At 37.2% G+C, this 26,042-nt stretch overlaps 1 long non-coding RNA gene and 1 other non-coding gene across 3 annotated transcripts; both read right to left on the bottom strand.

Annotated features, from left to right (window-relative positions):
* Positions 1-36: 36 nt before the first annotated feature.
* Positions 37-26,042, bottom strand: LOC123615780 (uncharacterized). 2 transcript variants are annotated; one of them, XR_006723471.2, is made up of 4 exons: positions 25,598-26,042; positions 25,378-25,466; positions 15,184-15,258; positions 37-5,371 (listed from the first exon to the last, which is right to left on the bottom strand). It is a non-coding gene; the product is annotated as an uncharacterized LOC123615780 (long non-coding RNA). The 2 variants fall into 2 exon arrangements; XR_012511692.1 differs by having other exon boundaries at positions 25,378-26,032.
* Positions 18,319-18,425, bottom strand: LOC123615838 (U6 spliceosomal RNA). The gene has a single exon (XR_006723656.1). It is a non-coding gene; the product is annotated as a U6 spliceosomal RNA (small nuclear RNA).

The following is a 26,042-nucleotide window of genomic DNA, read 5'->3' as shown; positions in this document are numbered from 1 at the left end:
TTAAGACAATGCCAAACGAAACAATTTTCTGTGCATATAGAACATTTTATTTTGAAAATCTTTGCTGATATGTGCAAGGTCTGTGCAATGTCAAAAAACATATTTAATCAAACATCCCTGGGAGAACAGCTTAGTACCATTAGCCTCATTATACAGATAAGAACACTGAGATCTAAATAGGTTAACTAGGGATTGTGGAATGCTTCGTAACAGCAGAGTGCTCTAAAAATACTGTGTGTACAAAAAGAAAAATGTGATCTCTTGTAGGAAAGGGACAGGGGAAAAAAGCTCAGAGGCGAGGAGAATTTACATTTTTGTTTTGAGAAAGCTTTCGTAGCTAATGTCAAAGAATACATTGTTCTCCTGAGCCATGTACAATTTTCTCATCCAGTATTTTGGGGAATTATGCGACTTCATCTCCAGAATTCAGGCAAATTAGATGCATATCCGTGGCTTTCCTCTGTGGACTACAAAGTAGTAAGAAAATTCTGGTTATGTTATTGTTATCACTATTGTGCATAACAGCACATTGCTGCTGATGCCATAGCCTATACAAACCTAATAAATAAATTGCAGGAACGTATCAACTCTTATTTCTTCATTCATCAAACATTTATGGAGTGGCAGCTCTGGATCAGTCAATGTGCTACGCCTGGAGATACAATAATAAATAAGATAGCCCCTTCTCTCCAGTAGTTTAGTACATAGAAGAGAAAAACAAAACATAATCAAATAATTGGAAGATAAAATGATTAGTAAAATTGGAAAGACATACGAACTACACTGGAAGAACCGAGAAAAGCACAACCTGCTCTGCTTAGAGAAAACAGCAAAAGAATTAGAGGATGTGATACTGGAACAGCATCTTAAAACAAAACAAGACCAACAAGGTGAAAGGCATTCCACACAGACAGATGCATACACAAGAGGGGGAGAGAAGTACAAAGAGCATAATATGTGACTTAGGTGTGTGGAGAAGGGGTGGGAAATGAATATGAAAGATGGAACAAAAGGCTATGTCATCAGTGAGGAGCTGAGGAAGGTTCTAAAAGAGAGAAGGGACACCATCAATCTTTTGTCCTGAAAAGACAAATCTGAGTAGAGAACAGACTGAAGAGGGGTGCATTGGAGGTAAATGGGGCCAATCAGGACAACCCGAGTCTATGCAGTAGTCCAGGACAGAGATGATGAGGACCTGAATCTTCTCTATGGCAGTGAGGGTAGAAAACAGCAAACAGACTCAAAAGATGTTTGGGTGGTAGAATCGCCATGATTCAGGGACCAACACTGGAGGCGATGACCTGGGGACTACGTGATGCTGATGTCATCATCTGAGTTAGGATTCTTGAGAAAAGAGTAGGCTTGAGAGAAGAGAAGAACTTGGGATTTTATGTACATATGATCTACTTTCTGAGTAAACAGAGTACAGGTAATAAAGTTGAACCCTGTATTGACTGTCTTGCAACACAATACAAACGTTGTCTTGAAAAAAAAAGCTCTCCAATTCCATCAGAAACTTCTAAGTATATGAGTTCAGTGGCACTTGTTTTGCAGTTTTCCTTTTGCTTGCCTTGAGAGTGATGCTTTCCTCCTTCTCCCCAAACATAAGCCTTGCAGACCTATTTCTTCATGTACAAGACTGTTGGAAGTCACGACAGCAAAGGTGCATGCAAAATGGGAATTGAAAGAGACAACTCAAGACATGCATTTCCATCCTTGGGTACCCAGCTTCTTGACAGGATACTGCATATGGATCATGCTATGTCTGAATCTCATTATCATCTGCAAAGATCTGTAATAAGTCAGTGTGGGAGGTCCTGGTTCTGACCATAAGAAGCAATTAATGACAGACTTGGAGATATTGTTATTCGGGAAACGGCTTCAAAAAGAAAGGGTCATAACACACTAACTTTGTGAGTGACACTGGCCATGGAAGAGTTTAAGCATAAATGTCCTTGGGTAACCACAACTGTGTTTCATAATCTGACCCAGAAGTTGCTGTGGCACCTTTGTTTCTGCCTGATGGAAAAGCTGTTTTCAGTTCAGACCCCAATTAAGAAATTATTCTACTCATCCCCGTGACACAACAGATCACAGCAGCTAGCCAGAACAATTCAATTAAAGATAGAAAAGGTAGAGAGTCACACAGAGAAGAAAACTATTCCCTGATCTATTTTATAGATCATAGTGAAGGGAAGTAACTTCATCTACTTACCTTTAAAATACATGCTTAAATTCTGAGCAATCACATAAGTAAAAATTAAGAATTTGGGGAAAATAATGAGTTTTCTTTTAGAAGAGAGCCATTTTAATTGCTCATTTGATTAAAATTTTCAAATTAAATGGCACACATAGCTAAAGACTTCTGTCTCACAGAACCATTCAAAGTTGCGCCAATCAATAAATAAACTGTAGCACTTAGCTGTTCACCTCAACTGCCTTCACAGGTATGATCCATATAGAAGGATGCAAATGTGGTCTCTCTGTTCTTCAAAGGGAAAATTCTCAGCATGCCTCCCTCCCAAAAAATTCAAATGTATCAGTTTGTTGAACATTCTGTCCAAAAATTAGATCACTTTTCCTTCTCAAACTTCAGATCTGGGTTCGTCAGTTCATTGTATTGTTCTTGTTGGAGAAGCAAAAGGATTCAAGCACTATTAGATATTTACTGATTATTGTCATATTATTTACCTTGCAGAGAAAGCTGTCAAGAATAACATAAATCTGGATGAACCTGAAGAATGTCATTCTAAGTGAAGTAAGCCAGAAAGAGAAATAAAAATACCACATATCACTTATATGTGGAATCCAAAAAAAAAAAAAAAAAGAAAAGGCAAATGAACTAATTTACAAAACAGAAACAGATTCAAGACATAGAAAACAAACTTATGGTTACCAGGGGAGGAAGGGATAAACTGGGAGTTCGAGATTTGCAGATACTAAGTAATATATATATAAAATAGATAAACAACAAATTTATACTGTATAGCACAGGGAGCTATATTCAATATCTTGTAGTAACTTATGGTGAAAAAGAATATGAAAACAAATATATGTATGTTCCTATGTGACTGAAGTATTGTGCTGTACACCAGAAATTGACAAAACGTTGTAAACTGACTGTACTTCAATAAAAATATATTTTAAAAAAAGAATAACATAAATCTAAAAACCTCTTGCTCCCTTTAGTTTGCATTGGTTTGAGAAACAAGAGCTGGTTATGGACAATGCAACATGAATGCAATTTAAGTTATTGGTCCTCATATACAGCCTGTTTTTTTATGACTTTTATTAAAATTTGAAGTATAGACAGTTACAATGTGTCAACTTCTAGTATACAGCATAATATCTCAGTTATACATACATACACATATATTCATTTTCATATTCTTTTTCATTAAAGCTTTTTAGATATTGAATATAGTTCTCTGTGCTATACAGAAGAAATTTGTTTTTATCTATTTTTATATATGGTAGTTAATATTTGCAAATCTCGAATTCCCAAATTTATTCCTTCCCACCTGCTTTCCCCTGTAACCATAAGATTGTTTACTATGTCTGTGAGACTGTTTCTGTTTTGTAGATGAGTTCATTAGTGTCTTCTTTTTTGTTTTTTTAGATTCCACATATGAGTGATACCATATGGTATTTTTCTTTCTCTTTCTGGCTTGCCTCACTTAGAATGACAATCTCCAGGTCCATCCATATTGCTGCAAATAGCATTATTTTATTCTTTTTATGGCTGAGTAGTATTCCATCGTTTTAATATACCACAACTTCTTTATCCAGTCATCTGGCAATGAACATTTAGGTTCCTTCCATGTGTTGGCTATTATACATAGTGCTGCTATGAACATGCAGGTGCAAATATCTTTTAGAATTAGAGTTCCCCGTGGATATATGCCCAGGAATGGGATTGCTGGATGATAGAATAAGTCTATTTCTGGTTTTTTGAGGAATCTCCATACTGCTTTCTATTATGGGTGCACCAAACTACATTCCCACCAGCAGTGTAGGAGGGTTCCCTTTTCTCCACACCCTCTCCAGCATTTATCGTTTGTGGACTTTTTAATGATCAGCCTGTGTTTTAATATTACTGGTCAAATGGACAATCCCCTTACAGTTTAGATGAGATAATTCAACTTATATTTCAATTATTTAAATGCATGGTTTCCACTCTCCTCCAATAGTGCTAATGATATTTTTATTTTGTTTTGCTGTATTCTACTTGTTTACTTGTTTATTTTACTTAAATGTTTCTGGTACCTGATTATCTTCAGGAAAAAAAAGACTTCATACAAGTCTTTGAAACTAAAACTGTCTTTAAAATATGTCCTCCAAAAGATAATTGACTCCTGTATCTTAGTTCCAAACAAAACATTCATCCACATAGTAACTTGAATTACATGGTGAGTTCATCAGAAAGCTATTTTGTTTAAAAAAAAGAAATATTCTATGGGAGCATTATTGAGATTTTTCTTGGCCAAAATTACTTCAGTCATGCTCACTGGGTTAAAACTTTGGAGAGTTCAATCATATATTTTTCATGAGCCAAAGAGGCCATACTCTTTGTTGAAGAAAACTTTTCCTCTGGAAGTTGCTTTTGATATTGTCACTATCCTCACCAGCTCTCTGTAACATCTGTCCTACCGAACCACAGAGTGTGACAAATGCATTTCAGGTTAACTAATGTTTCTAGCTAATCAAGCTCTTACTATTATAAATGATTAATAATTTTTCAACATAGATTCAATGTATTGAATGTGATTTTAAATATGCATTTTTTAAATAGCTTGTCCCACTTCAAATGAATAATGTCACTGCAGACCACCTCAAGGGTTGTGGCTACAGGGGAGGCGCTGCAAACAGAAATGCTTTAACCTTTTAAAAAGAGATCATTATTCAGTTCGTGATTACACTCATTCACATTTCTATCTGTTTTAAGTAATCCTATAGAAGATTTAGCCCACAGGTTTTTACTTTGCGAATCCATGCAAACTGATTTTAATATTTTTTAGTTCAACATTTGATTTGGAGGAAGAAGCAAGTATGGAATGTTCTTAATAAGCATCAGTTAAAGAAGAAATATCTTTCCTGGAAAAGTGGAGCGTGGTAAAAGGAAATGGTTATTATCCTCATTTCAGACTATTCCTAAAAATGTTTTCACCTGAGTATTTGGTCCATGGGATTAGGCAGAACAAAGGAATGTATCAAGACTTTGTCCAAGAGAAACAGGAGCCCAGTTGGTTCATCTGGAAATGGAGTCATTTTACAGCCATGTCAGCCTCCAGAAGTGCTCTGCAGCCCGCACCTCTGTTCTCTTTCAAGGCAGAACCTTGTGTTCAATCGGAGAAGGGGCCTCCGGAACCACCTGAACAAAAAGAATTCATTTAGGGCTCAGAGTTTAGAGAACGTATGTAAAACTTCAGTGGGTCTCTTTTCTCACACTGAGCTGTGGCATGTACTGAAATTACATGAATTCTGTTATCTCCTGTGACAAGATAGTTCTATGATTAGCAATTTGCGACTAAAAGTGCCATCTCAAAAATACCATTTGGAGTCAGTCAGCATAGAACTCTATCTATCCATTGCTTCCTATCAAAAAACATTGTATTAAATCCCACATTTTAAATGTTTCTGAAACTATAGCTATAGGACCTTTGGATCATAAATGTGTGTTTGTTTCTAACCTGGTAATCTTTCCATCTTACATTTACCTTGTCATTCACTCACTCATTCATTCAGCAGGTACTTATTGAACCCTTGTGATGTGCATAGTTCTGTGCTGGTCCTGTAAGTGTTCAAAAGAAGTATGAGGAAAGGATACTCCTATTAAAGATTTAAATGACATAAGACAAAAGATTTAGTACTAAAATGAGTGGGAAAAGGAGTCCAAAAGAGGAAACTTCTTCTGTGGGCTGTAGTGGTCAACAGTAAATTCACTTTAGCGTTACCCTAAAGCCAGAATTGTCAAAGTTGCTCCCTTTCCACTGCTGTCCTCTCAGTATCTCTGACTCCAGGTACCCACTGTCCTCCACGACTTTCCTCCTTCCTCCCACAAATACAACCTCCTACACAAACACAATACCAGTTAGCTCAGGGAACCCCATTATGCACTCTCCTCCCGAGCAGGCTGCAGGAGATCTTTGCTCCCTCCCCTTTGCCTGCAGCTCATCCAATCTTATCTATACGTTAGACTGTCTTCTATGTGGGGGCTTGTTTTCTGCTATGAAACTTTCCTGCAAAACATAGGCTTTTAGGACTAAATCGAAGAAATGGTTTGACCATGGTAATATTGAACATCAAATTGGGCAAGCTTTTGACCAGAAGGTCAATATATGTAACCACATGCTGTGCCAACACAATAGGCCAGCCCATGATGACAATATCTGTATTAAATCAGCTTCCCTGAAAATAGGGATAGATGAGGTGTCGACTGCAAAATTTCATTTGGAGAGTGCTCTCGGGAAACACACATGTAGGACATGAAGACGGAAGTTGAAAGCAGAGGAGCTGACCTGCCAAGTTGTTGCAGTTGAGGCCTCAGCCAATCCTCTAAGGAGCTCTGGAACTAGGGGGTTGTCCCATGCTGACGGATTGGGGCTGGACCTTTTCTCCACATACCATCCAGTCATTGACCACAAGCTGGCACTTAGTGGGAGTAGTTCCTTGGTAAAGGAACAGTGCTCTGTGGCAGTTCCCGTGAGAAACAAAGTGTGAGCTCACAGCAGCCAATACGCCCAGCAGCTGGGGGAGGGGCGTGTTATTCCTGAAGAGAGAATCTGAGTGGGGACCAAAGTATGAGGGCAAGGTTGGGGGAGTGTCTGTCAGTATTAGGGCGCCCTCAACACCCGAGTTCTTTTTAAGACTAGGTTTCCCACACTAATTGAGTGGACGCTGATATATTCCCTTCTATGTAGCCTACATTTATATTCTGTGATCAATAAACTAAGTTCGATGACTCATGATGGCTTGTCTCAATCACCTTAGTAGAGCTCCCAGGTGACAGTAACATGGTCCCTAGATATTCTAGATGATGCCACCAGGCTCTTGATGATCCTTCTTGAGGAATGCAGTGGACTTCTCATCTGAGGCTGCTGTTACAGGTGCCAAACTACCCCACATGCAATGAGTTCAGGCTTTTAAATTCATACACTCAGAAAGAAATTATATTTTTAACTGAAACTCTTTACCCTTGTACTTAAGAAGTTTGGTCTTTATGGAATCTATACATTTACACGTGTGAAGCAAAACAGCCTTTGAGTAACCATGATTTTGCAAACCCTTGATTTCTCAAGTAATTAAAGATGGGATTTCATACTTTCAATTTAGAAAGCAGTCTAAAATTTAATTTATCACACTGTACTTCTAAAAGGGAGTCTCATGAAGAGAACGAAGGTTCTCATTTTAGAACAGGTAATTTAACATGGTGGGTGCCATTTCATTTGAAATATTCACACTCAACCTTCTACCAAAAATAACTGGTGTTAAATTCAAAACACATCCCACTGGGCCAAAAATTTTATCCTCTAATTATCCGGTCTAAATTTATGATGGTCTCTGCTGAGTCTCTAATCTATTTAGACATACCCTTTTTTGAATCATTGTACTTGTGACAGAAATTCAAAGTTGTTATTTGGGGATCCTTAACATCATTTTGAAATTCAATTTATACCCCTCAAAATGTAATTTATGTCAAGTCATGAACTCTTTGGTCAGTTTAAAGCTGGAGAACTTTGGCATTATAACTCAGGAAGTTGAAAGCTATGGGGGATGGCTGGTTCAGCATCAAGCACACAAGTAAAAATAATTGACTTCAGGAAAGGGTGTAGCTCAGTGGTAGAGTGTTTGCCTAGCATGCGTGGGGTCCTAGGTTCAACCACCAGTACCTCTATTAAATAAATAAATGAATAAACCTAATTATCCCACCTAAAAAACCCCAAACAAAAAATGGCTTCATGCAAAGGGTCTAATAATTCAATTAAACTGGCAATCATATTAAGATAGTTGCTAATTTCCTGAAAAAGGATAAAAACTTCCCAGTAAGTAATCTCTAGAGGTATAGTTGATGACCCTTTTAGGAATGATTATTATACCCAGACAAATTGACATCACCATATCACAGTTAAAGGACTTGGCGCAATGCTTTATGAGACCCTCAACTAAACAGCCACATGTTCTCGTATTACCCACTCAACTGGGTTGGGGGTGGGGGGTGCGGGGCAAGTAGTACCGCTTATGGGAATATTGTTAAACCTCATTAGCAGAAGCAAACTGATTCCTCTAAGATTGTGCGTACAAACCAACATGCAGGGAGACCCTGTGATGAATGTGTTTATTGGAGCTAAAAGGAAAATTAGAGGTTGGATTCATGTCTCTCCCCAAGTGTAGCTGTGACTGAAATATAGCAGAGGGAGTGGTGGGGGCACAGAGGAAAGATTAGATGGTTTGGAAATAATTTATCCTTCCCAGTTCAATTGGAAATACTAATAAGGACAGGTCCTTTTGTCTTTCTCTTTGAGCTTTTAAAAGGCAGGATGTTCATAATAATGCTTAATACTTAAATAATGGCTTTCTTCTTCAAAGAGTTTTAAATACAGTAACTACATGCTTGAATCTGTTCTCAGCAGGCCAGGAGAGCCTCTTACCTCCAACCTAGCTAAATTGTTGAATGACACATGTTAAAATGCAGTGAGAGTGGAAAATACCAAGAAAATAATTGATCTGCAATCACCCCATAAAATCGTAGAGTGACTAGTTAAAATCCTGAGCCCTTTTATGTCCTTTCAGATCTACTATGTTTTTCAATAAAGTTTAATATTCTTTTTATTATTATTACAAAAGAAATATATGCTTCTTGCAAAAACCTTAGAAAATGCAAGCAAGGAAAAAAACATTTTAGTTAATTGCTAATTCTCTTTACATTTTGTGATGGTTGTCTTCAGGACCTTTGTCATTTCTTTGTTTTTAAAGAGTGCAGTGAGTCACAATGAACTATGAGAAGTTTAAGCCTGAAGTTTAAGCTTAACCAGAGAATAAACAACTAGTTCTAGCATAACCAGGGAATACAATGAGTCTGTAAAGAAATGGAAAGAGCAAGGTACATTTAAAAACAAGCAACTTGATTTTGTGTGTGTAATTTTAAGCCATCTATTCTTAAACAAGATGGTTTGGTTTCAGCTTTAGCAGCCAAAATATTTACTAGAATGTGTTCACCAGGTTTTGCTAATTTTTTTCCCTCTGAACCTTCTTTGTTCTTTATTCATGTAATCATTCATTCAGCAATTAAGTATTGAGACTATGATGTGTGAACAGCTTTGTGCTAGGAGCTGAAGAAGTTATTTAAACCAAGAAAAGCCTGAGAACCTGGCTCCTTATTCCTGAGTTGGACTCACCTAATTTTTAACATCATAATTAAATAACACTAATATATGAAGAAAGATTTGAATAAGTACCTAGAAAATAAAAACCTTTAAAGAGCTTAGATTTCTCGTTTCATTTATAAATGTTATATTTCACAACAGATTCTAGATCAAGCTAACTTAAGAATTTATTTTTCATACCACAAACTTGAGCCTTATCAAAACTACATAAACCTGCTTTCTCCACTGAGAAGCTAACTACAATATCTATGTATAATACTTCTTATAATATAAATTTCACCTCTAAAAGAAACATTATACAAATTATGGGGTAGGAAAAAGAAATTTTAAAGGTTAAAAAATTTTACTTAACTTACTAAGTAAAGAATTTCTAGTTCAATGAACTCCTCTGGAAGAGAGAAGACATTTTTTTTTTCCTAATATGTGCCTATAAGACTTCCTGCCTACCTTCAAGGACCAATAGGATAACACTCTCTCCAGGAGCTTCCTGGGTCAGTGATTATCTCCCATCTGTGAAATCCGAAGGCACTTATTATACACATGTCACATATAAGATATGCATGTAAGATGAAAATGTTATTGGTTACCTTGCTGTCTGAATATATTTGCCTTCCCAGGCTAGATTATAAGTGCTCTGAGGAAAGGCTGTGGTGATGGATAATGTTAAAAGAAAAAAAAAAAATGATTTCTGAATATGTCTGTGAAGGTGTTTCTGGAAGAGATTATCATTTGAAAAGACTGAGTAAGGGAAATCACCCTGTGGACGGGCATCATCCAATCCACTGAGGGCCTGAAATAGAACAGAAAGGGAGAGGAAGGGCAAACTTTTTCTCTCTTTGCCAGAGCTGGGGTATCTATTTTCTCCTGCCCTCACACATCAGTGCTTCTGGTTCTGGAGCCTTCTGTTCAGATCAGGACTTATACCATTGGCTTCCTCTGGTTCCTGGGTCTTTACCCCAGAAATTACCCCACAGGCTTTCCTGGTTCTCCAGCTTGCAGACGCAGTTTATGGGACTTTCCATAATAAATCATGTGAGCCAATTCATATAATAAATCTCCTCTTATATCTACATAGCCACATATATCCTTTTGGTTCTGTTTCTCTAGAGAACCCCGCCTAATCCAGCTGTCTCCCTTACATTTCATTATATTTTCCCAAAGTGCCTCCCAAACCACTACTGCTATTACTGCTACGTAACAGCAAGGGGTTCTATCAACCTAAATCCTAAGATGCTGCAATGCAGCAGCCCTGGTGATTTTCACAGTGCTGATTGTATACCTCAGTACACGTTCTCTTTAAAACTACACTAAATCCTGTCTACTTTAGTCAAGGTCCCCTTTCTTCTTCTTAAAAATACTGATCATTTTGTGGCTTCCTGTGTTTAACAATAAGAAGATTTTTAAATGGCTACTTGTAAACGAGGTGGGATAGGACAAAGAGTAACACAGACACAATCGCCTCATTCCCAGGCAGGCTCCAGACACCGTGTAGGAGAGCCACCCTTAGATGGTAAGGCTTCAGTCTTAGACATGGACACCAGGATAGGCAGGACCACTGTCCCAAGAGAGGAGAATGGTGAAAATTCAAGACCTTTTTTTTTCCCTCTAACAAAAAAATCATTTTATTATTCATCATGATGTTGTGGGCCAGAGATCAGCTGGGTGGTTTTTTTGTTCTATGTGGAGGTGACAGGGTCCAAGATGCTTTCAATTACCTCCTGGTGCCTTGGTGGCAATGGCTGGGAAGCCAGACTCAGGTAGGACATACACCTGTATGTGGCCTTTCTTTCCATCACAGTGGTCCAGTCAGACTTTAATGTGGCATCTTGGGGCTCCCAGAGGGAGTACCAAATACAAGAACAAGTACAGGGGGGAGGGTATAATCCAAGTGGTAGAGCACATGCTTAGCATGAATGAGGTCCTGGGTTCAATTCCCCCATACCTCCTCTAAAAATAGGTAAATAGATAGACCTTATTACATCCCCTCCCCAAAAAAATTTTTAAAAAAATGAAAGAACAAGTACAAATCCTTTCTGACGACTTAAAAGTTTGTCCTTTGCTTCATTACCAAAGAAGTGTTGTTTCATTAAATAATATTCTTAGGAAAAGATGTTTTGTTTTTAATAAGAACGTTCTTACTATTATTATACCTCACTTTTTAAAGTTGTGTTACTGTTTTTGCTATTATAAAGATCACACATACAGTCATGAAAGAGATGCAAACAAAATATAAAAGTATAAGGAATGAAGTAAAAATAATCTAAAATCCCATGGTAAACATCTTCATAGTTAGCTGTGTATAGATATATTATTTTATATATATATACACATATATATGACTTTTATAAACATGACATTGATGCCACTTTATAACTTAGTCTTGGAGAGGCCCGAGGAAAGAAAGAAAGAAAGAAAGAAAGAAAGAAAGAAAGAAAGAAAGAAAGAAAGAGAAGAAAGAAAAGAAAGAAAGAAAGAAAGAAAGAAAGAAAGAAAGAAAGAAAGAAAGAAAGAAGAAGAAAGAAAGAAGAAAAGAAGGAAGAAAGACAGAAAGAAGAAAAGAAGGCAGGCAGGCAGGCAAGAGCAAAAGGGAAGAGTAGCTTGAATAAATTAGGTTTTCATTTTTCTCTAACTGCAAGAAGTCTAGAAGTAGAAAATGTAGGGCTGGTCAGCAGCTCCATGATGCAATCAGTATCCAAATTCCTTCATCCTTCCACTCAGCCATCCTAGTCCCAAGATGACCACTTCACCTCCCAATGCTGTATCCATGCTCCAGGTGGAAAGAAGGTCAAGATGGGAGGGAAAAGGGCAAAAATGTTCAAACCAGCTAACTCCTTTTATGGGTTTTCCTGGAGGTCCTACTCAAAAATTTCTGCTCCCACCTCAGAATTGGGAACATAATTGACTTCTTCTGCAAGGAGGACTGAGAAATACAAGTTTTTGTTTTGTTTTGTTGGCTTGCATGTAAGGAGGGGACAATGCACATTAGGAAGGCAACCATCCCTGCCACAGTAACTAATAAGTGGTATTTTTTTACGTACGTAGGTGAATGTATACGTACATATTCCCAAGAAATTTGATCTAAGAGAGGAAAAGATAAGATGAATAACTTTTATATAGAAAGAGAAGTCCAAATGTATAAGAGATTGATTTTAGAATTAAGTCTATGAGAATTCTCAACGAAAAGAGAATTTTTTTTCATTTTCAGTGCAAGTTAACAAATATCTAAGGTGTGACAGGAAAAAAACCAATCATAGAAATATTTTCCTGCCCTCAAGGATCTCAGTCTAGTGACAGATGTTCAAATAAACAATTTAATATAATATAAAAATCCCTAATACACTGAGAAATGCATAAAGGAATATGAGAGGGGTGAGAGAGCTTTGGAAAGGAATGTAGAGAAGCCTACCTGTGCCCTAGGCTTAAAAGATATGTAAAACTACACCAAGACGATAAAATAAGGGAAGGATTTTTCACAGCAACAGAGTGGTAAAATGCCATGTGTGTCAGGTGCTAACTGGCCCTTTTAAAACACTGTACAAGAGGTTCACATGTAGCCCAGGTTGCTCAGAGTTTGGTCTATGAATACTATGCACCACAAGTACGATACTCTACCCCCTGTGATTTTTATTCAGTTAAATCAGTGCTTCTGAATGTGCTCTTCAGAACTCTTATGCACATCAAAATTTGAGAACCCCAGGTCTAGCTTGATGGAAGGGAAACTGGATCAAAAAGACTATCCAGGACCCTATCAACATTTTCTGGTATTCCTGCCTTGTAGCAGTCTAACTACATTTCTGAATTATGTTTATTTTTAACCCCTTCTTGGACACTCCCTCCCTGAGGTCCTGGCTCTGAATCCATCCCATGGTGCTGATGTAGGCAAAACAATACAAAGACGTTGAAGCCCTGGGTCTGAGACTTTATCCACTTTTTGTGTGAAAGACCTCTTAGGTAATCTAATGAAGCTATAAACCTCACTTCTAAAAATAATGTTTTTAAATACATAAAACAATTATATTGAAATACAGTTATCAACATCTTGGAAAAAAGAAGTAAATTTTCAGCACTGTTATGTGCTTTTCTTAATGCACTAAATAACAAGCAAATGTATAATAAATTATATATACAGAGCTACACTACTGTGAAGGTTATGGTTGCTCAGCTTGAATAGAATATTAACAGAGGTCTTTGACAAAGCAACTTGTTTGTCATATCAAGCATGAAAGCATAGGTATTTTTTTTTCCTTCCAAGTTCATGGAAGTTTCTGAAATCACATGTGTCTCTGTGGACCCCACATTAAGAGCCCCTATCTAGGAGATAACTGAGTTGAGTTGGCCTCAGATGGATGCATGTGAGAAATGTGAAGGGGCAATTTGAATTACGACAATAGTTGGGGGGATGCTATTGGCCATTAGAGGACAGGAGGGCCAGGAATGTTGGATGGTCAGTAGTGTGCAGAGGAAGTCTCATACTACAAAACACTGCACTGTCCTGCATGACTCTCTAATGTCCTACCATATACACAGGTAGGTGAAAATCCTCTCTATAGTCTCCTGAACCTAAAATCTATCTCTGTTTTACACAGGAACATAAAAATAATACATGCTGAATTATCTAGGAAGGCAACTATGATGTAAATTGAGGGAGGGATACTTGTCATTTGTTTTGTTAAAAACTTTACTAAGGATTGTTCACCATTTTGGAAAATTATGTCACCGGTAGCAAAGCCACTGAAGGAATCTGAGTCTCAAATAACAAAACACCTGCATATTGTAGCTATTATATTCATATGACTCTACGTATGGATGTGCATAAGTAGGTGTGCATAGCCATATTTATTTAAATGTCAAACATCAAGTAACATATAAAATTAGTAGTTAATAAGATAAATGATAAAATGTAAAATAAAAATAGAAAGTAACAATACTGATAATATTGAGCTGAATATTGTTTTCCTTCTCTTAAATCCAAACTTGAACAGTGTAAGTAGATGAAAGCATGTAACTACTTCTTAATGTCTTCTAGTGTGGTCATATTCAAACATTTATTTACATGTCAAAAAGTACATTATTTTTGATAACTTACTATCCTTTTACTAATACATTATATAGCAGTTACGACATTATATTGATTGCTTAGACATTCTATATATTGTTAAGTGACATTAGCTATGCATTTTATTTCATGAGGTAAAGAAGGCATTATAAGATATTTATTACAAAAAGATGTATCTGGGTAAGATACAGTTAGGAACCATTTGATCCAGTCCACAATTTTCACAGAACTTCTCTAAAAGAGCTGTTAAACTACATGCTTCGTTCCACAAGAAGAAAAATGAACATAGAGGGAAAGTATAGGAGCTGAGAAGCAACAAGGAGCACAGAAATAGCTAAAAATATGTCAGTAAATGTGAATAACTAAGTACAAATTAATACACAGATTTTTTTATGTTTAATTAAGAAATACATTAAAACTTTAGATGTAACAAAATGGGAGCATTGAGGAGACAGCGGAGTTACATACACTAAAGAGTGAAGTGTGCCAGAACTGGTGGTGTGCTCAGCAAGAGGACAGAAATAGAAATAGAAATAAATAAGTAAATACATTAAAAGGACAGAAAAATAACTTATAATTTCTAAGCCAACAGAGAAAATTATGGGGCACATGGAAAACTTTATTTAATCCATTAGAAAGCAGAAATAGGGGAGAAAGCAAATAAAAACATGGTACATACAACAGAGTGTAGAAACATGTCTAAATAGATGAATAATACAATAAATGTAAATAGATTTTACTCACCTATAAAATGGTAGAGATTATCAGAAAGTATAGTCCAACTCTATGATGCATATGCATGACACACATAAAACATAACTGCACAGAGACAAAAAATAAAGAGATAGAAAAATGATATATGCTAAACCAGACAAACAGAAAAACATTGTAATAGCAAAAATAAAATGAGCCATAACAGAATTGAAGGCAAAAAGTATTAATAAGATAAAGTGAGACATTAAATAATACTAAGAATGCTACACCAAGAAAATATAGCAGTCTTCAACGTGTATGTACTTAAAAGCATAGCCCCCAGATATACAAAGCAATATCTTACTGAATTACTAGGAGAAAAGGATAAATTGACAACCTCAGTGGGAGATTTGAAACTGAGAGCTCTAACTCAAAATGACTAATAAGAATATTGAGGAGTTGAACAACAAAACTAACAAGCTTGATCCAGTAGATATGAATAGACTTTTACATCAAATGGAAAATATATATTCTTTCCAAGTGCACATCTTTTACAAATGACCACAAATTACATTACCAAAGAGAGTTCAGCAACTTCAAAGAACAGCTATTGTTTAAAACATGTTCTTTGCCCAGGATAAAAAAGAAAAAAAGATCAGAATTCAAAAATAAAATGTGAATTTGAAATGTTTGGAAAGAAACACAAATGTACTCCTTAAAACTTCTATGAATCATAGAGAAAATAATAATAGAAATTAAAACACTTGTAGAACTGAATGGCAATAAATGCACTACACAAAAGGCCCTCAGGAAGTACTCGCTGAATGAGTAAACTAGCATCCAGAGTTTCTGACCCCTAGGCTGATGGCTTTCAGTTGTCATTATGAGAAATACAAAGTGAAGTATTTGAAAAAACAATAGGTAAAAATATAGGACCAGGTAAATTCTAAATAAAGATAACAACTTTCAACCTGCTAGGCTAAGACTTCAAAAGATACCTAGGCTATCTAATAGAAAAAATATTTTTAAGACCTCACTATGAATGGCATTATTCTTACCACTTATGCGATAAATGGACCAGGAAGAAATCCGGTTTATAAAAGCAGCAAACAAACAAGAATTCTAGGGGGTACAATAATAAGTGAGCCATTATTAAGAACACCAGCATTCATTAGCTTACTTAACTAACCGAAAACCAGAACTTTATGTCATGCATAGAGTCCCAAACCTATCAGCTCTGCATTTAATAGCTTAACTAAGGTCTTCAATAAAGTATGAGTTGATAAAACAGAGAAATATTTCTTATTTTGCTTATTGTATCTATTTCAATTATTTTCTTCTTAAAGAGGAAAAAAAGGAATTATTTGGAAGAGTAAAATTAACGGGAAAGCAAATCAAATGTTTTATACCCTCTTCCAGAACAACAAATATTTCATTCACTTGGAAAGAAACAGTTTTTAACACCAGGTTTCATTTATAGGACTTTGCCTGCATTTTTGTGTGTACCATTCAATGGAAAATTACTGTAATAATCCTTACAATTCTAGTCTAGAAATATTTTACCTACAGTACACAAAGTTCATCATTAAGAATAGTTTAAGCAGGCATTTTGAGGTTAATAGACTCCATTCATTGTGTTACGTTTGCACTGTAGAGACAAATTGTATGCAAAAAAATAACAAATACTGTCATCCATTATGTAAATACTCAGGTATTTTTTAATTCATCATTTTGCTCTTTCTTCTTATGGACAAAATGTTTCTTTGCTTCTTTAGAATCAGGCCCTTAGTGGAAAAAAGTCATTGGATTTGCCTTTTCTTCACACTGGGTGGGTTTCTTTTTTAAATCCCCTTTTTTCAAATAAGGGAATGGATTTGAAAGATACTAATTTGAAATCCTCTGAGATTCAGTAGTGTTAAAGCCCTGGTTATAATAGACAATCTACATTCAAAGCACAGGCAGTCCCTAAGTTGCAAATGGGTTATATTCCAAAAGTTAATTTGAAAGTCTGCTGTTTAGAACTTGCAAAGGCATTTTGCCATGGAAACAAAGTTATAAATGACAGTTGAATTTCCAGGCTAGCCACAAAAGTCTACCTAACCTGTAATGTGTCTGAATCCAATTGCTTCAAGGAGAGGTTTGTAATAGGACATAATAGTCCACTGACAGGCTGATGGGTGGCTCACTTTATGGGTATCTCTCAATTTAGGGTTGTTGACTTGTCATTTTAATATTTCTTCATTTTATCCCCTAAAGATGTATTAGTCAAATAATAACACATTTCTGTCAAAAAGTATTTAACTCATTCCTCATAACCATGTGGATTATTTTAGGACTTTGATTTATCTTAAAGCAAAGGATAAATAAGTATTATTTTTTCTGTGATTAAAAACCTCAATTTTTTTCTAGAAGGTTTTTTTTCTTGATGTTTGTTTTTTGTTTAACCTGAAATGTACACAAATTAAAATTCCTTTTCTAATCATTTGTTTTGTTGGCAGTAATCTATGAAGATTTTTCTCTTGTTTTGTTTTTATTTGTTGATTATTTTAAAAGCCTTTGATAACAAGAGTAGCTTGACAAATATCAGTGACGGAGTCCATTGATCAACAACACCAAATGGCTTTTCACTTTTGCCATTTCACTTCTCCAACCCCGATGAAAAATATGTGGTTCCTAAATTCCTCAGGTGCCAGTCAGGGTCCCTCTTAACCTGGCCCCAACTACTTTCTCTGCCCCATCTGATAACTTCCACACAACATTTTGCACAGGTTTATTTCTTACCCCCAGCACTCTAGGCATTTTCCTAGTCTCATGCCATTGTTAGGGATCTTTCCCATTATAGTGGTCTCCTCTGACCATTCTATTTGAAGCCTATTCTTCAAGATTCCCCTCAAATTTCACATCTTCTGAACTAATAGGGAATAATGGAAAGGATGCATTAGAGTTACTCAGATCTAGGTATGAATCTCAGCTCTGCTACCTTTTTAGCTGTATGTATGTGAACATATGTTTAGCTTCTCAGAACCAATGTTTCTCATCTCTAGAATACGAACTAACAGTATTTTAATTACACTGTTGAAGGTTAAATCCAAAAAGTTAAGTTTAAAAAGCATAATGCCTGTGTTTGAGCAACCCATAGCAACTGATCAGTTGTCTTTTTGAACCCTGGTAGCAAAATTTTTTTTTTTTATTTTGGAACGCTTCACGAATTTGCGTGTCATCCTTGCACAGGGGCCATGCTAATCTTCTCTGTATCATTCCAATTTTAGTATATGTGCTGCCGAAGCGAGCACCAAATTTTATCAGAGCTATTCATTTCAAATGTTGTATCCCTGAATATCTTTTTGCACAAGTAAATTTTGTCTCCTTAACCAGATTAGTTTAAATTTACCTGGTTAAAGTCTATCAATCAAAGTCCAGGCAGGAAATCAGAAACCATGCTAGGTATTTCAGACAGAGGGATTTAATTCAAGGAATTTGCCACATAGATTTTGAAAAACTGAAAGGGCAATGGAGATGTTGGAGGAAGTAGATAACACCTGCTGGGGTAGGCTAGGGCAGGGTAGAGAACTAAATGAAAAAACTTCGTTGCCTGGAGGAAGAGTCTTCATATGGTTAGTACCTAGGTCTCTGCTGGAGGTGTTGTATGGCTAGTGTTTATGCTAACAAGGGGCACAGTTGCTTAGTCCTGGTAGCACTGGAGGGATGGGGCACAGCTGGTGCTAAATATGCCAAAAGCCACTGAAGCTATTTTGTAGCTGTTATCTTTTGACAGTAATTGCAAATAGCAAGTAAGTCCTTTCTTTCACCTGCCTTCCAATCTCTAATTACCACAGTCTCCACTGGCCAATCCTAACAGGAAGTCAGCTGGTAAAGGAGTCTGGGAAATGTAGTTTCCAGACCTAGCCTCAGCATCCCAGAGCAGAATTAAAAGGGTGAGCTTGGAGCTGAGAGCAAAAGATAAATGATCAGCACAAAAAGTAAATTTGTTAAGGTCAAGGCATTTGTTCTTTGTACAGACTTCAATATAAAAGGTATTCTATAAATATTTCCTGACTGATTCCTTTGTAATGGACCCCTCCCTGAAGCATATTTGGATTATCAATTTGGATTAGATTCTTACAAGAAAGGAGTTGCTCTTATTCTATGTTGAGTAAGATGCCTAGTGTAATGTCAGTGTTCAATAGACACTGTTTCTAAGAAAATTAATATAGTAAATCATTTCAACATCCAAGTCCCTCATCAGAAGTACAGAAATGTTTTTGTAGCTGGGGTCACAGTTTGAGTTTAAACTGCTTTTTGCTCTAGGATTTGAGCATGTTGGGGCACATTTACAGAGCAGTAGAGCAGCCTATTTACAGAGGAAGAAAAAAAATTCATCCTAAGCGAAGAGAAGTACAAAAAGTTCGTTTCAAGGTCAATTGCCCAGTGTTAGAGGAAAAGGCTTCGTGGGGCATGTTGTCTATTCCATGAACTCATGCCTAGGACTCCGGTCCTGGAGCTACAAATAAATTATATAATTATATGCTTCACTATGATGTACACAGGAGTTTTGGACCTGAAGACAAGAGCAACAGGAGATGGTGCCCAGGGAAAACTGTATCTTGGTACAGACATGAATGCCCTTCAAGTTTGGGGTTGGTTGTCTTGGCACAGACAGAACTACAGTGGGGAAGTTTTGTTGGCTTTGGAAACAACTGGCGAAAATACCTCAATACGCCAGAGGAGGGGAGGAGGAAGACAGTGAATGCCATGGAGTTTCTCAGAGGGCTCATTCTTAGAGTGTACCTATGCAAATCCCTGGAGATTCTCAGCATCATCTGGAAGAAATCTGAGTGTGGATGGGGGAAGAATGTGAGTCTACTCTTAGAGAGTTCTCCCACAACCCCATTTTTTTGCTTAATCTGCTGTAACTTGGGGAAATGGGCTGTATTTGCATTTCCAATGTTTTAGGTCACTAGCTTCTCTAATTCAAAGATGAGTAGTTATTTGGTAAAGTCATCTTACATTATTTTAAAAATAAGAGTATCTTTATTTTACTTTCTTTTAGTAATGGTAATTACTATTAGTAATTAATTTTAGTTTTTGTCTTTTCAATAGAATAGTACTGTGTCTTTATCTTATATGTACAGTGTAAAAAGAAAATAAGATTAAAGTTCAGATGGGCTTGATTTTTAGAAAAATTTTATAAACACTTGAAATTAGAAATTAAATTAGTATTTTGTTTACTTCATTAAAAGTATTCAATTTATAAACAATTTCCCTAGTTTTTCCCATTAGCATACATCATTGTCCTTATTTTAAAGATGCCTACTTCATTTGTTTATTATATGTAAAAATTAAAGGCAGTTTATTGTATAAAGATACTCTACTTTCCATGAATTGTTGATTTGCCTGGTAATTTTAAAATGGAATTTGGTTTAAATATTTACTATTGAAATTTGTGGAAGAACTTTAAATTTGGTGACAACTGAATTTAGATTATCTAAATTTTCATTTCCTAACTCATTTAAATTTTATATTTCCCAGATTAAAATCTCTTTGTTATTTTGATAAAGTATTGCTCTGGTTTTGAACTTTTCATTTTTGAAAAAAAAAAAGGCAGGTAGTTTGGAGATAGTTTTTTCCCAATCCCAAGTCATCTTTGGCCTTATTATCCTTATAGATGCCTATCTCCTTCTTCTGTCTTTAAAATTGATTCATGTGTCATCTGGTTATGCTGGATAATGATCATGGTGTGTTCAACCCCAGGGCTGCTATCAGAGCCTCCTAAAGCCGTACAAAACATCAAAGAGCTGTTGACAGTCTAAAAGACAGATAGAGAAACCTTATTTTTTCTACCTAGAGAAAATCCTTATAATCTGTCTATTATTGTATTGCCCCTTCAGGTCAGGAACCTATTTAATAAGTCCTGGCCAGTAACCAGATAAGACTTTCCCCTCTTTGGAAGTAAGACTATCTCCAGTAGCATTGCTTTGAACCCGTATCATTAACATTGACAAATTTGGACTATTAGGATATCATTTTGTGATTAAGGAATTCCGTAGTCTTTCCTAATTGGTCTCTCTATAAAGAGACAACATAAAAGAACTGAACCATAGATGAGCAGTTTTCTTCAACAACCGAGTCAATCCTAGTTTAATTCCACGTCACGGAGAGAAAACTCATCTTATTTGTGAAAATCATGTGCTGTTTGAGCTGTTCTAAGATGTTCAAAGTATGGCCCATTGACTACCTTCATCAGAAACTTGTGGAGTGCTTATAAAATGCAGATCTCTGAATCCAAATCTTGGAGTGAGGGACTCATGGTAGAACCATTATATCTTAAACAAGCACCCCAGGTGATTTCTACTCATGTCAAAGGTTAAGAAGTAGTTCTCTAGGACTGAATTACTTTTTAGCAAGCCACTGAATGGATCTTTGTGATTTTTAAAAGAAAGCTAAGGCTTCCAAGGCTATTCTGGATAAAACGAAGACAGGAAAAAAGCCCCCCAATTGCTCTGAGTAATAAATTAGTTAAGAATTTGGGAATTGTCCCCAGATAGATTTAAAGGGAGGTAGCTTTAAGAGGCCCCAGAAATTTAGAAAAATGTAGAGAAGTTTCTTGGTAGAGTGAGGGTCCATACCAAAGCAACATAGTGGGCAGGGTGGGGTCTCAGGAGAATGACAGTCAGCGAGAAATTCCCGGTAATGATGGCCAACGTTCAACGTCAAGTTGCTTCCTATTTTATGCCTTGTTTCCTCTGTTTTAGGGAAGAAACTATTTCATCCATGGAGTAAAACATGACTGGGACAGCACAGTGAAGGATGGAGATTGCAGCAGGATCAAGAATTTGAAGCAAAAGTTGACTCTGGCCAAGTCCCTTCCGAAATATCTTTGGAAATATCAAGGAAGGTTCTGGACTTCCCTAACCTCACCAGGTCACAATTAGCCAGGATATCCTAATTATATGGCTATTATTTATTCATTGAGCATCCGGCATTTTCATGCACTCTGCCATTTAATCCTGCAAAGTAGGTTTACAGGTGGTAAGTTGAGTCTCAGGAGAATAACATGCCCAAGATCAAGCAATCAGTCAGTAACAGAGAAGATATTCAAGCCCAGATTTACCTGACTCCAAAGCCTTTCGCTCCACACCCACATTACACCACACTCCTCAGAGACAAAAAGCCTCTGGCTGCTTTAACTGGTATACCTCCAGATCAACTGCTTTGATCTCCCTCTCCTCTTCCAGACTCACACCAGTTCCCAATCCAGAGAGGAGAGCTTTGACAAGTAGTGTTCCCTCCGGCTCTGTTCTGAATTCTAACCCCCAATGCTGCTCAGAGAATTCAGCCAGCATAACTCTTCCACCTCAGCCTGCTGTCCCAGCTCTCTTCCTCATCAGACTTTCCCCTCAAATTTCCTAAAAGACAAGTTTCCATTTGCTGTTTGACTTTTGCATCTCTTTCTTTCTTTTCACCCTCCTGTATCTTGTTAAGAGCTGTGAAGGGTCCAAGATTTCATGCTCCTTGCAAGCTAATCACTTAGCCTGCCTACGGTTCCTTGGATGCTAGCAGAAGATCTGAGTCTTCCGGGTATTACACACGCACAGCAAACAGCAACCAGCTTCCTGGTCACAGCAGTTCCCTTGCCTCCTGGTCTCACCCAGGGACAACATGGAGTGATCCCAGGTGATGTTGCATATGCCACGGGTTTGCATCACAGCTGATGAACCCCAAGCCTAGGAAACCTCCAATTTTCATAATGGGCTACAAGCAAACCTGCTCAAACTTTGCCACAAAAGGAGATGTTAGTATATTGGATGGTAAACAAATGTGCCTTCTACTCTAGTGGGAAACACTGTCTCTATCTTCTAAGTCTGTCTGCTTTTCAAGCATCCTGGAAAAGATAGTCTAGAAGAAAAAGCTGATGCCTCTGCTTACGAGATGTCCTGAATGTGACAGCTCCACGAGGAATGGTCTCCCAACATATTCCTAAATCACTTTCCACTAATCATACAGAAGCTTGCTCTCTCTAAAGTGATCAGTAATCTCCTAACTGCATGATTCAAACACTTTCTAGAATGCTGGAAGGGACCTCAAAGAACAACATTCAGTCATTTAAGAAGTATTTATTGGGCACCTACTCAGTGCCAGGCACTGTGTAAGGAAAAATAGCCTCAGTCCTCCTCCTCATAAAGGGAGCAACAGGCTCATACCTAGTATTTACCCACAGCAAATTGTGACAGTCTGTGGAAAGTCACAGAGGGAAAGGTACATGGTGATAGGAGGGCTAACATCAACAAGGGGTCTTGAACTTGTCTGGCAAGTCAGAAATGTTTTTCCTTACTCAAGTTAAAAGAGAGAAGAAGGTCATGTGCAGAGAGCCTGTGGCTGTTGGGATTACAGCACATTTGAGAAAATAAAAGAAGGCCAGGAGGTCTTCCACACAGGAAGCCAGGGGAGAGTGGTATGAGATCAGACTGGAAAAGGCAAGACCTCACATGTTCTGGTAGGCTACGTTCGGAATTCTAGTCTTATCTTAGAGCGATGAGATGCTGTTTAAGGGTTTAAGAGAAGTGGCATAGTCTTATTTGCCTTTAGAAAGATTGTTTTGGCTGCAAAGTGGAGAAGGAATGGAAGGGCTCAGGTTGTATGCAGTGAGACTGTATTAGATTGGTGGCAACTGGAAAGAAGTGGGCCAGTTTGAAAGATTTTGCAGATAAAGTTGCCAGGATTTGATGCTACAATAAATATGGCAAATGAGAGTGAGGGAGATATCAGGGATAACTATTGCCCGTCTGATTTGAACACCTGGATAGATAAGGGGAAAGGAGAACAAGAGTTTATGAACTCATTTCGACTAAACTTTGTAACTCTGAGACATTATGTGAATATGTCCATGAAGCACGTGTTATCAGAATTCAGGTATTTGGAATTAGGGGGAGGGTATGGGCTAGAGACACAGATGTGGAAATCATCAGCATATAGATGATAACTAAAGCCAGTGGTGCGGGTGATAATGTTTAGGGCAAAAGATTATAATGAAAACAGAAAAGAACCTAGACTGAACTGTGAGGTACTCCGATATTCAATAGCTAGAGAGAGGAGAATCGTTTGCAAGGGAATTAGAGAAGCAATACCCAGCAATGTAGGGGAAAAGCCAAGAGAGTATAGTGCCAAAGGAAGAACCATTCAAGGAAATAAGTGGTCAAAGCGTTGAGTATTATTGAGATCTCAAGAAAGATAGGATTGAAAATGACCCTTATTTTATTGATAACAAAAATGAAGCACTGAGAAGTGACTTGTTCAAAGTCAATATAAATTCTCGTCCCTCTCTGGGTTCCCAGATAATTCATACCGGTGCCCATGCTAGGGTTATTTACGTGTGTGATTCATTCTTTCCACAGAACATAAATTCTCCAGTCCTCACTTGACTCAACTTTACAGCATTGCATATTGTTGACTAATCTAGGTCTACTTCAATGATATTTTTGAATTATGTCTTAGTTTCCCTCAAAATAGCCATTCCTTCTTGTTGTGCCTATACATGTAGGTATGCCCAAAATATAATTTTTAAAAATATAGTTTTTAAAAAACGCCACCCCGCCCCATTACCCCAAAGTAATCAAAATGTTGAGAGGTGGATTACAAGGTTCCGTCTTTTTAAAAAGCTCCCAGGTAGGAAGCTTTGGAAAGTACTAGCTTAGAGTCAGGTTTGGAAACAGCTAGCTTAGTCTCAGACCAAACAAGAGCAGGAGCAGCAATATGGAGAAGCCACCCAACTCGCCCACACTCTGATAACTTCTCATATTTTAAAAGAATATACAGTTATGCTTCAGCTATTCAGAGATCAGCTTTCCAGCAATTTTGTCTGGAAGAGGGCCAAATCTGCAAGAAAAGGAAACCCCTCTCGCAGGAAAAAAAAAACTTTTGAGAGTGAACAGCAATGAAAATATCTCAAGACATCACTTAATATAGAATCACCTTCCTATTTACGGATGGGAAGAAAAAGAAGAAAGGAAATCTCTCATTGGCTGACTGTGTTTAGAAACATCTAATCAATCATCACCTGGAGTCAGAGAAAAGCAGTCAAGAAAGGAGAAAAGAGTAAAAAAAAAAAAAAAAAAAGTAGAAAGTACGAGAGGAAGTATCTGAGTGGATCAAGAGGCAAATGAGATGAGAAACTGAAAGATATTAGAAAAGGTGATGAGAACATTCCAAAGAGAAAAAAGAGATCACTTAAGTAGAGATCCTACGTACCTTAGCAATTCCTTGTGACTTTAGGTCTGGCCAAGGTATCGTGTTTGATGGTCAGTCATCAACAAAGGATTTTATTAACCATTGTGTTCCTTAAGAACGTAGGGAATAAGTACATTTTAAAAGGATTTCTTTAAAAAGGTGAAAATAAAAGCACTGCTATTTTTAAAGGCAGCACAATTAATAAACTGAAATAAAGCCAAAACGAGGAGACTGGTTTTACCCATCAGTGTTTCTGAAGGGCCAGTTACTGGGGTTGGACTCGCCGTCTCAGACTACCCCCTTCCCAAGTCCTCCAGTGGAAACCGCGAAAGGAAGCAGCCCGGACTGGCCCTCAGGCATTAGTACAGCGCCCCCAGTCGCTGGAGGTTCGAGGGAATCTCGGCTGCTTTCACTTGTGAATCTTCGGGCTGTTGTACAAATTAAGGTAATGGGTTTCCACACGATTTGACTGGGGAAGAACTCAAGAAACCAAACCCCACGTTTTCAGCTTAAGTAATTACCTAAATATTTTTGCTTGCTCTAGAGAGACCCTGGGCTCTAAGTGTTTGGGATTGAAACCATCCAAGCCCACTTCGGTTGGCTTCCTATTCCTGGGAGGAGTGTCTTTAAAGCACCTGCCGGCGTTAAGTTTTGTGTTTTCATAAAGAGGCTCACCCGGTACGCCT

The sequence above is a fragment of the Camelus bactrianus genome, chromosome 14 (genome assembly GCF_048773025.1).
Source record: "Camelus bactrianus isolate YW-2024 breed Bactrian camel chromosome 14, ASM4877302v1, whole genome shotgun sequence".
NCBI classification, from domain to species: domain Eukaryota; kingdom Metazoa; phylum Chordata; class Mammalia; order Artiodactyla; family Camelidae; genus Camelus; species Camelus bactrianus.
Note: the sequence above shows the minus strand (reverse complement) of the source record. Positions and strands in the feature narration are given on the sequence as shown.